Here is a 13,305-nt window from a genome sequence, read left to right as displayed (position 1 = left end):
CGGCACAAAAGAAAGAGCAGTTTTACACCCGATCTGAATGGCAGTAGAGGATGGTAGAGATGTGCCGGGGTAGTACACAACATTGGATAAGGCCCTGCAGATCAAACAAGGTCTCCACAGGAGGATGGTCGCGGAGGGTTGGGTGTCCTGTAGGAAAGGTACCGTACTTGCAAATGTAGGGATAAAGCGAACAGACACCGACATACCTGATGGTTTCACCTTCTTGGGCCTCGTAGTATAACTGGGTGGCACTGGTTCGTCCACCATAGAAGGCCTCACGAGGGTCTAGTGGGTCAGGTAAGTCGTCACAGTGTGGTCAGTGCAAGAAAGCACCCAAAGCTGGGTCTGCCCGTTGCTGGGCTTTAAAGTCGCATTCCCACATGGTGACGATACGTTTCACATCAGGGTGTTGGTTCTAGGGGGTCAGGCGAAACTGGGTCTGGCCATAGCGTACGCCCATAGACGTGTCCAGGACGGGATGAGGTGCTCCACGTTCGGTCTTGTAACAGGTGGGGCACCCATACAAGAAACAGCCCATGAATTCAAAGACGGTGCCTGTAGCATGATTGTATCCATCCACACTGTAATGATGTCTACCCTCTGCACACGTGAACGTCACTTCATCCCAATTTCTGGCATGGTGTATGTGCAGATCTGGAGTGGTCTTCACCAGATGCGGGTGTACGGCCTTCATGATCAAGTGTCCATCATACCCCCGCACGTTATGAGCAATCACATAAATGACGTCATCCTCATCAGGTGGTAGGGCGGGTGTGTCCACCTCCTGGTTAATGAGATAGTGTAACCAGTGCAAACAGGCCAGGGAATAGCCTCTCTCGGGTCAGTAGCCTTGAGGTGGGAGAATGGCAATGGTTTTTGGTTTCATAAAGAGTTTTCACGCATGCCGAAGGGAGTGTCCTGCCTCTGCAAAGGGATCCACATCGCATTGCTCCATGAACTGTGGGAAGGCAGCACATCCATGCCTCAAAATATCGACATCACTCTGACAGTGGGCTAAGAGTTCTTCTAGCAAGTCAAACAAGGCTCCTTCTTGAAGTTTCTAGGTATGCCACTGGAGGAAGGTGGTGCGTTCAGAGGGAGACATGCCCTCAGGATCGTACATGGCTGCTGGCGGATAGGGACATCTGTAGGTCTTGATGGCCTGGGCTTTGAACAAGTGAGGAAAATACTCTTTCTTCAGTTAAGTTCAGGATAAGACCAATAGTGTCTACCCCTATCAGTGCTGTATTGTTGCAAACTGTCTTTCTTAATAAGTGGTTCACTGCCACAACAGATGGCTGCCTCGGTGTCATCTGTGTTGCTGAATGCACAACCAAGGGAGCATGCAAACAAAGACATGACGTCGTAAAATCCATATAATATGTTTCACATTGTGTTATTGCATTGCATTTCTTGTATATGGGCCAAAGGCCTACACACAAATAAACATCACACAGCACAGTACATAACACACAGCACTGAACACATCGGCACAGAACACATCACACAGCACAGAACACATCACACAGCACTGAACACATCACACAGCACAGTATATTGCACACGGAAATTGGAACACATCACACAGCACAGAACACCTAAAACAGCACAGTATATTGCACACGGAAATTGGAACACATCACACAGCACAGAACACCTCAAACAGCACAGAACATAGCACACAGCACAGAACACCTCACACATCACAGAACACCTCACACATCACAGAACACCTCACACAGCACAGAACACCTCACATAGCACAGTACATAGCACACGGAACACATCGCACAGCACACGGAACACCTTACACAGCACAGTGCATAGCACATGGAACACGGAACACTTCCCACAGCGCAGAACACATCACACCACACATACATAGCACATGGAACACAGAACATCTCACACAGCACAGTACATAGCACACGGAATACATCATACAGCACTAAACGCACCACACAGCACAGTACATAGCACACAGCACTGAACACCTCACACAGCACAGTACATAGCACATGGAACACAGAACATCTCACACAGCACAGTACATAGCACACAGAACACATCACACAGCACAGAACACATCACAAAAGAACAGTACATAGCACACGGAACACCTCACACAGCACAGAACACCTCACAGCACAGTACATAGCACACAGAACACATCACACAGCACAGAACACATCACACAGCACAGAACACATCACAGAACACAGAACACCTCACACAGCACAGTACATAGCACATGGAACACAGAACATCTAACACAGCACAGTACATAGCACACAGAACACATCACACAGCACAGAACACATCACAAAAGAACAATACATAGCACACGGAACACCTCACACAGCACAGAACACCTCACAGCACAGTACATAGCACACAGAACACATCACACAGCACAGAACACATCACACAGCACAGAACACATCACAGAACACAGAACACCTCACACAGCACAGTACATAACACACAGCACAGAACACATCGCACAGAACACATCACACAGCACAGAACACATCACACAGCACAGAACACATCACACAGCACAGTACATAACACACAGCACAGAACACATCGCACAGAACACATCACACAGCACAGAACACATCACACAGCACAGAACACATCACACAGCACAGTATATTGCACACGGAAATTGGAACACATCACACAGCACAGAACACCTAAAACAGCACAGTATATTGCACACGGAAATTGGAACACATCACACAGCACAGAACACCTCAAACAGCACAGAACATAGCACACAGCACAGATCACCTCACACATCACAGAACACCTCACACATCACAGAACACCTCACACATCACAGAACACCTCACACAGCACAGAACACATCACAGAACACAGAACACCTCACACAGCACAGTACATAGCACATGGAACACAGAACATCTCACACAGCACAGTACATAGCACACAGAACACATCACACAGCACAGAACACATCACAAAAGAACAATACATAGCACACGGAACACCTCACACAGCACAGAACACCTCACAGCACAGTACATAGCACACAGAACACATCACACAGCACAGAACACATCACACAGCACAGAACACATCACAGAACACAGAACACCTCACACAGCACAGTACATAGCACAGAACACATCACACAGCACAGAACACATCACAGAACACAGAACACCTCACACAGCACAGTACATAGCACAGAACACATCATACAGCACAGAACACAGCACAGAACACATTACATAGCACAGAGGACACCAATCAAAAATGGCAAACCCCTAGGTGTCTGCGCCAGGTACAAGTGGTCACACACACACACACACACACACACACACACACACACACACACACACACACACACTGATAACACCGACACAACACAAGACACAACAGAATACATAGAAACTCACAAACAACACAACCCCAATAGACAGACGTCCAAAACATGAAGAAGAAAACACAAAATCACCACAAACAACACAAAGAGTCTCCCTCACATCACAATCAACACACCTTCCTACATCTATGGCCTACATAGTCCACCCTATGAGAAAAAAACAACCAATGAGCACACTTCCGACAACTGGAGCACCCCTTCCATGCATGCCCTAACTATCCTGGATCTAAAAATAGACCGTAGATGTATCAGCGTAACGCCGAGCGACACACAGACAACATTCCTGGAAGTTCTTGGTGGGTTCGACTACTGAGAAGTCTCGTCCGCTGTCGGGACGCGTGTAGTGGAGACAAGGGCCCGACTGTGCCAGGATGACCCAAACCATCTTTGCTGCATTTATTTATTCCCATTTGTCAAATATAAGAGGAAGAATGATAGTGTCACATAGAACAATTAGGATTACATTCAGATGTCGATTATGTAAATTCCATGAGGTGAGGTGAGTTGAAATGGGATTTAACGTCGCGTCTTGCACTTATATAGCATGTGTGTGTGCATGAACTTGAACTTGAACGTGTCCGGACTGATGCCGACTTATAGTGCTTGCACGCTGAGATACCATGACGCAGTTTAACATGAATACCCCACTCAGACACAGTATACTGACTCCAAGCTGACCCCACCTATGTTTTCGCCCCTTAATTCCGAGCGCCAGTCAGGGTAACAACAAGTACCATCTTTTACCGCTTTTTGGTATGACGCGGCCGGGGGTCGAACCCCGGACCTTTCGCTCTCCGGGCGGACGCTCTACCGATAGACCACGGAGGGGGTACGTTTCCTGAAGAATTCAATTTAGGAATCGCAATTTCACTCTTGTAGGTCCTTCTAGCACCTGATAAATGCATATCGTACAAAATGCTCCCGGAAGACAATGTCTGAAGGCACGCAAAAGTTGCAACATGTATGCCAGACAGCTCTTGTCCAGAGGATCAACACGGCGCCAAGATATTTTGTAGATACGTACCTACTGATGCAATGTAATTACCTATACCGTCAGAAAGTGCACACATGTATCCCAGAAAGTAAACCAAATTGTAGATTCAGAATCAGAATATGAGAACATGGCATGTCTTTAAATATTTAGGTAATATAAAAGTAGAAACAGAAAAAAAACAGAAATTGAAAGCAAAACTCGTATCGTAGGCATAATATATAAGTTAAATATATAGAGAAGAATATTCACAGTGCTACCCAGTACAAATTATAACAGCAGCTGAGCTATTATAACTATGGCCGACAGCACGGAGTCACGCCGAAGACCCGGGTTCGATTCTCTTGTGCAGGCCAGTGGCTCCTAATAAACACTATAGAGTATGGCCAGTTGGTCACTGAAGCTTAGGGGCGGTCTGGTAGCCCAGTGGTTAAAGCGTTCGCTCGTCACACCGAAGACCCGGGTTCGATTCTCATGTGCAGGCCAGTGGCTCCTAATTAACACTATAGAGTATGGCCAGTTGGTCACTGAAGCTTAGGGGCGGTCGGGTGGCCGAGGGGTTAAAGCGTTCGCTCGTCACACCGAAGACCCGGGTTCGATTCTCTTGTACAGGCCAGTGGCTCCTAATAGACACTATAGAGTATGGCCAGTTGGTCACTGAAGCTTAGGGGCGGTCTGGTAGCCCAGTGGTTAAAGCGTTCGCTCGTCACACCGAAGACCCGGGTTCGATTCTCATGTGCAGGCCAGTGGCTCCTAATTAACACTACAGAGTATGGCCAGTTGGTCACTGAAGCTAAGGGGCGGTCTGGTGGCCCAGTGGTTAAAGCGTTCGCTCGTCACGCCGAAGACCCAGGTTCGATTCTCATGTGCAGGCCAGTGGTTACTAATTAACACTAAAGAGTATGGCCAGTTGGTCACTAAAACTTTGGGGCGGTCGGGTGGCCCAGTGGTTAAAGCGTTCGCTCGTCACGCCGAAGACCCGGGTTAGATTCTCATGAGCAGGCAAGTGGCTCCTTATTAACACTATAGAGTATGGCCAGTTGGTCACTGAAGCTTAGGGGCGGTCGGGTGGCCCAGTGGTTAAAGCGTTCGCTCGTCAAGCCGAAGATCCGGGTTCGATTCTCTTGTGCAGGCCAGCGGCTCCTAATTAACACTATAGAGTATGGCCAGTTGGTCACTGAAGCTTAGGGGCGGTCGGGTAGCCCAGCGGTTAAAGCGTTCGCTCGTCACGCCGAAGACCCGGGTTCGATTCCCGACATGGGTACAATGTGTGAAGCCCATTTCTGGTGTCCCCCGCCGTGATATTGCTGGAATATTGCTAAAAGCGGCGTAAAACCATACTCACTCACTCACTCACTCACTGAAGCTCAGCATTGTGAATGAGGTGCGAGACTCTGCAGGCTGACCAGAGAGGTATAGTATTCGATACGTGGCAGCTGGTCAATGATTTGACTGGTTCAAGTTAGAATACTATCTGTAAGTCGGGACTTGACCTTCGGACCGCGGCTTGGCAGGTTGGCTCTCTGACGCCTCTGAGATGCTGCCTGGCCATCTCTGTCTCGTTATCATAATCATGATTGTTTAGGTGCTGCATGATTTATTATATGATAAACAAAGTGTTGTGGAACCGCGGATGGACTCCTATATCCGAAACGATCAGCCGGGATACCAGTGATACGTTATCACCACAATGAATTCCTGAAACATTTGTTGTTGTATTCAAGGAACAAGAGGTATTAGGTTGACACAATCACAGTCGTAAACATGATATATGTTTAACGTGTTTTCAAAAGGGAATGGTATAAAAACTGTTTCCTTGGCACATCATAATGTTTGCAACACATGTGTGCGTATTTTTGTGAGTGTGCATGTTTTATGTAACCACGAATCATACTTCTCTAGTTACCTCCCTGACGTTTAGCGCACTGTCAGTCAGTTACTGCTGTAGTCTGACACGTAAGTTAATCAGACTGTCGAAAAAGTTGTTTTCAATCCTACTCGAAACTGGGTCCACGTTTCCCGCATAGCAATAATCTGGAGACCAAATAAGGGAAGGCTGCTCTGTGATGTGTGCGGGGAGCCACTGAGACATGCCGGTAAGCATGAAGAAAGTGTGATCGTGAGAGTTTGGTTACATAGACTGGCGGCAAGTCTCCGACACCAGATTCCAAGGCTGTGGCCCTTATCTCACCAGGTGTGAGGCCCACTTCCTGTGAGAATTAAACTTATTTTGAAATGTTTGTTTCAACTATTAATATCATAGCTATTTACCATTGTTCTGTGTATGTGACGACGGCTACTCCAGTGATTTACCATTGTTCTGTGTATGTGACGACGGCTATGCCAATGTTTTGCCATTGTTCTGGATATATGTCCATGGTTATTCCAGCGTTTTACTATTGTTCTGAGTATTTGACAACGGCTACTCCAGTGATTTACCATTGTTCTGGGTATATGACGGCGGCTACTCCAGTGCTTTACCATTGTTCTGTGTATATGACGACGGCTACTCCAGTGATTTATCATTGCTCTGTATATATGACGGCGGCTACTCCAGTGATTTACCATTGTTCTGTGTATATGACGGCGGCTACTCCAGTGATTTACCATTGTTCTGGGTATATGACGGCGGCTACTTCAGTGATTTACCATTGTTCTGTATATATGACGACAGCTACTCCAGTGATTTACCATTGCTCTGTATATATGACGGCGGCTACTCCAGTGATTTACCATTGTTCTGGGTATATGACGACGGCTACTCCAGTGATTTACCATTGTTCTGTGTATATGACGGCGGCTACTCCAGTGATTTACCATTGTTCTGGGTATATGACGGCGGCTACTTCAGTGATTTACCATTGTTCTGTATATATGACGACAGCTACTCCAGTGATTTACCATTGCTCTGTATATATGACGGCGGCTACTCCAGTGATTTACCATTGTTCTGTGTATATGACGACGGCTACTCCAGTGATTTACCATTGTTCTGTGTATATGACGGCGGCTACTCCAGTGATTTACCATTGTTCTGGGTATATGACGGCGGCTACTTCAGTGATTTACCATTGTTCTGTATATATGACGACAGCTACTCCAGTGATTTACCATTGCTCTGTATATATGACGGCGGCTACTCCAGTGATTTACCATTGCTCTGTGTATATGACGACGGCTACTCCAGTGATTTATCATTGCTCTGTATATATGACGGCGGCTACTCCAGTGATTTACCATTCCTCTGTATATATGACGACAGCTACTCCAGTGATTAACCATTGTTCTGTGTATATGACGGCGGCTACTCCAGTGATTTACCATTGCTCTGTGTATATGACGACGGCTACTCCAGTGATTTACCATTGTTCTGTGTATATGACGACAGCTACTCCAGTGATTTACCATTGTTCTGTGTATATGACGACGGCTACTCCATTGATTTACCATTGTTCTGTGTATATAACGACAGCTATTCCAGTGATTTACCATTGCTCTGTATATATGACGACAGCTACTCCAGTGTTTTACCATTGCTCTGTGTATATGACGACGGCTACTCCAGTGATTTACCATTGTTCTGTGTATATGACGACAGCTACTCCAGTGATTTACCATTGCTCTGTGTATATGACGACGGCTATTCCAGTGATTTACCATTGCTCTGTGTATATGACGACAGCAACTCCAGTGATTTACCATTGCTCTGTGTATATGACGACGGCTACTCCAGTGTTTTACCATTGTTCTGTGTATATGACGACGGCTACTCGAGTGAATTACCAATTTTTCTGTATATATGACGACATCTACTCCAGTGATTTACCATTGCTCTGTGTATATGACGACAGCTACTCCAGTGTTTCCCCATTGTTCTGTGTATATGACGGCGGCTTATTCAGTGATTTACTATTGTTTTGTGTAAAGGACGACGGCTACTCCGGTGATTTACCATTGTTCTGTATATATGACGACAGCTACTCCAGTGATTTACCATTGTTCTTTATATATGACGACAGCTACTCCAGTGATTTACCATTGTTCTGTATATATGACGACAGCTACTCCAGTGATTGACCATTGTTCTGTGTTGACGACGACGTCTAATCCAGTGATTTACCATTGTTCTGTGTATATGACGACGGCTACTCCAGTAATTTACCATTGCTCTGTGTATATGACGACGGCTAATTCAGTGATTTACCATTGTTCTGTGTAAAGGACGGCGGCTACTTCAGTGATTTCCATTGTTTTGTGTATATGACGACGGCTACTCCAGTGATTTACCATTCTTCTGTGTATATGACGACGGCTACTCCATTGATTTACCATTGTTCTGTGTATATGACGACAGCTATTCCAGTGATTTACCATTCTTCTGTGTATATGACAACAGCTACTCCAGTGATTTACCATTCTTCTGTGTATATGACGGCGGCTACTCCAGTGATTTACCATTCTTCTGTGTATATGACGACAGCTACTCCAGTGATTCACCATTGTTCTGTATATATGACGACGGCTACTCCAGTGATTTACCATTGCTCTGTGTATATGACGACAGCTATTCCAGTGATTTACCATTGTTCTGTATATATGACGACAGCTACTCCAGTGATTTACCATTCTTCTGTGCATATGACGACGGCTACTCCAGTGATTTACCATTGTTCTGTGTATATGACGACAGCTATTCCAGTGATTTACCATTGTTCTGTATATATGACGACAGCTACTCCAGTGATTTACCATTCTTCTGTGCATATGACGACGGCTACTCCAGTGATTTACCATTGTTCTGTGTATATGACGACGGCAACTCCATTGATTTACCATTGTTCTGTGTATATGACGACAGCTATTCCAGTGATTTACCATTCTTCTGTGCATATGACGACGGCTACTCCATTGATTTACCATTGTTCTGTGTATATGACGACGGCTACTCCAGTGATTTACCATTGTTCTGTGTATATGACGACAGCTATTCCAGTGATTTACCATTGTTCTGTATATATGACGACAGCTATTCCAGTGATTTACCATTCTTCTGTGCATATGACGACGGCTACTCCAGTGATTTACCATTGTTCTGTGTATATGACGACGGCTACTCCAGCGATTTACCATTGTTCTGTGTATATGACGACAGCTATTCCAGTGATTTACCATTGTTCTGAGTATTTGACAACGGCTACTCCAGTAATTTACCATTGTTCTGTTTATATGACTGCGGCTACTCCAGTAATTTACCATTGTTCTGTGTATATGACGACAGCTACTCCAGTGATTGACCATTGTTCTGTGTATATGACGACGGCTACTCCAGTGATTTACCATTGTTCTGTATATATGACGACAGCTACTCCTGTGATTTACCATTCTTCTGTGTATATGACGACAGCTACTCCAGTGATTTACCATTCTTCTGTGTATATGACGGCGGCTACTCCAGTGATTTACCATTGCTCTGTATATATGACGACGGCTACTCCAGTGATTTACCATTGTTCTGTATATATGACGACGGCTACTCCAGTGATTTACCATTCTTCTGTGTATATGACGGCGGCTACTCCAGTGATTTACCATTGTTCTGTATATATGACGACGGCTACTCCAGTGATTTACCATTGTTCTGTGTATATGACGACGGCTACTCCAGTGATTTACCATTGTTCTGTGTATATGACGACAGCTATTCCAGTGATTTACCATTGCTCTGTATATATGACGACAGCTACTCCAGTGATTTACCATTGCTCTGTGTACATGACGACGGCTACTCCAGTGTTTCCCCATTGTTCTGTGTATATGACGACAGCTACTCCAGTGTTTTACCATTGTTCTGTATATATGACAACAGCTACTCCAGTGTTTTACCATTGTTCTGTATATATGACGACAGGTACTCCGGTGATTTACCATTGTTCTGTATAGATGACGACGGCTACTCCGGTGATTTACCATTGTTCTGTGTATATGACGACAGCTACTCCAGTGATTTACCATTGTTCTGTATATATGACGACGGCTACTCCAGTGATTTACCATTGTTCTGTGTATATGACGACGGCTACTCCATTGATTTACCATTGTTCTGTGTATATGACGACAGCTACTCCAGTGTTTTCCCATTGTTCTGTGTAAAGGACGACGTCTACTCCACTGATTTAACATTCTTCAGTTTATATGACGACAACTACTCCAGTGTTTTACAATTTATCTCTGTATATGACGACGACTACACCAACGTTTTACCATTGTGCTGCTTATTTGAGAACAGTAACTCCAGTTCTTTGCTATTTTCCCTGTGTATATGACGACGGCTACTCCAGTGATTTACCATTGTTCTACGTATATGACGACGGCTACTCCAGTGTTTTACCATTGTACTGTGTATATGACGACGGCTACTCCAGTGTTTTACCATTGTTCTACGTATATGACGATGGCTACTCCAGTGTTTTACCATTGTTCTGTATATATGACGACGGCTACTCCAGTGTTTTACCATTGTATTGTGTATTTGACATCGGCTACTCCAGTGTTTTACAATTGTTCTGTGTATATGACAACGGCAAATCCAGTGTTTTACCATTGTTTTGTGTAAAGGACAACGGCTACTCCGGTTATTTACCATTGTTATGTGTAAAGGACGGCGTCTACTTCAGTGATTGGGGGGGGGGGGGGGGGGGGGGGGGGGGATAGCATGAGGCCGGTACACCCATGATGGGGCCAGATTTATACCCAAATACTGCTACTACAGGAGGTTTATTTTTTTCTCTCTTCCACTAATATGATTATGCTATTCTACGATCGACATGACATTAAACTAAGACGAATGCTCCCAAATAAACTTTTGAGGTACATAGGATTTATAAAAAAATGCCAAGAGCAACTCTACCCAGAGAAGCATACATCGAAATTCGTCAGGCACTTTATCTGTTCGCGCAGCAAAACAGAAGTACCACATTTCACAAGCAAGATATATGCGAATTCGTGGAAACCAAGAGGAGCAAGAGACGAAACAAGAAGAAGTGTTGGAGGCCTATGATTGTCCCGAAAAAAGTTACCCTCTTGAGTATTCAAGAGAGCGCATTTTTCTTCTTTGGCAGACCCGATTTCGGCAACCCCCTACAATATTTTTTCCACTAGAGCAATAGGATGTGTCCAAAGCATACAACTGTGCCCAACGAATACCCATTTGTGCCCAACTATAGTATAGAACAAAAATGGAAGAACTATGGAGAGCAGAAATGTCTGTGTTCCAACATATACTAGTGGAGAATGCATATGAAGACAACTTGCTACCAGATATATCCAAGGTAGACTATTTGGAAGGAAATCAAGGCAGAACACATCTAGATCCTTTGGAGGGCCTACCAACATTTGTAGACGATATGTATATATTTGGCTACCTAGAGGATCTGTGTCTTGTACAACTGGAGAAAATGGATCTGCAAAACGTATACTACTAGAATTACAAATAGCACCGCAAAAAGTATATGGATGTCGCGTGCATGCTACTATTGCAAATACAATTTCCTATATAAGAGGCTCCGGAAGCAAAATATGAGACACAATACAACAAATACAAAAACAAACAGAATACAAAGCGAAGAAAAAAATGGATGGAAAGAATGAAGAACCCAAAGGTACATTTGTATGCAAAATAGATGTCTCCGATTTGACCCAAAGGAAACACAAAAGGGGTTGGATTTCACACACGCAATCATATTCCTTCGGATACGAGATATATTCCATAGACCATACTAGAGGCTTTTCTGGTGTGCTAGATAGGGAAAAACTACAAAAAATACCTACAAAGCCAGGGATACTTTCTACCAGGTATAGAGGGGGAAAAGAAGGGACAATTTTAGACAATACAGCGACTGTAGGAGAAAACGTATGTACTTGGGTATGCAATAGGAAAAATAGAACATTTTCTGCGAAGATATACAACAAAGTTGTTTCCAATTTCGAAGCGGGGACAATTGGGAATCCAATAGGAACACATCTTTGCGAAAACCTAGATTGCCCAAATAGACACCTACGAAAAACATTTTTGCATCCAGACGTACAGAAAAGAGGTTGTTCTCGAATAGAAGTATCTGTGTATGCACCAGACGAAGACATAGGACCTTGGGTTGTAGACGAAATTCTAGAGTTGGTATCCTCCAAAGAAGAACCACTATTTCTCGAACAACCACCAGAAAACCAATGGAGAAACTTGGCAAAGAAATTAAATAGATGTTGCATAGTTGCCTCTAGAACTCTTTGGAAGATATTTGCAGCATGGTATGCACACACACAAACTAGGAGAATAGCAGGGATACATATACATCCGAAAAAAAGCGACAGTAGAAGATCTGGAGAAATGGGAAAAAGCAGTAGAATTTGCAATTGGAGACTTTGGGTTTCGCGCTTGTCCAATATTTCTTATAGACATCCTATCTTCTACAAACGAAGGTGTAGAGTTTGGTCCACTTCGATGCTATACAAAAACAAAGGATTCCAGAACTATTCTTGCACCATCCAAACAACCCACAAAAATATCCAAGGCAGATGCAAACCCTTCCATACTTCTCCCAAGCACAGAACACATAGAATGGATATTCCGGAAATACAAATCCCATAGAATTGGGAACGAAGTCTCCCGATCCAAGCAATAGAAATGGAAAACAAAAGACAAATATCAACTCTTTCCAGATCCAATAGTGAACAAAGATTGCAAGACATAGAAGACTGGTTGGATAGCAATCTATGAAAAGAAAATATTGCAAAAATACACGAACAAAGAATACAACAAAAAAAAGACGGAAAGGAAAAAGAGAGAACAAGAAATACAAAAAACATACAATAATATAGAAGAATTTCGAATTGCATCTACAGAAAC

The sequence above is a fragment of the Haliotis rufescens genome, unplaced genomic scaffold, assembly GCF_023055435.1.
Source record: "Haliotis rufescens isolate VD_foot unplaced genomic scaffold, xgHalRufe1.0.p SCAF_14, whole genome shotgun sequence".
Taxonomy (NCBI): Eukaryota; Metazoa; Mollusca; class Gastropoda; order Lepetellida; family Haliotidae; genus Haliotis; species Haliotis rufescens.
This window is presented reverse-complemented; position numbering follows the sequence as displayed.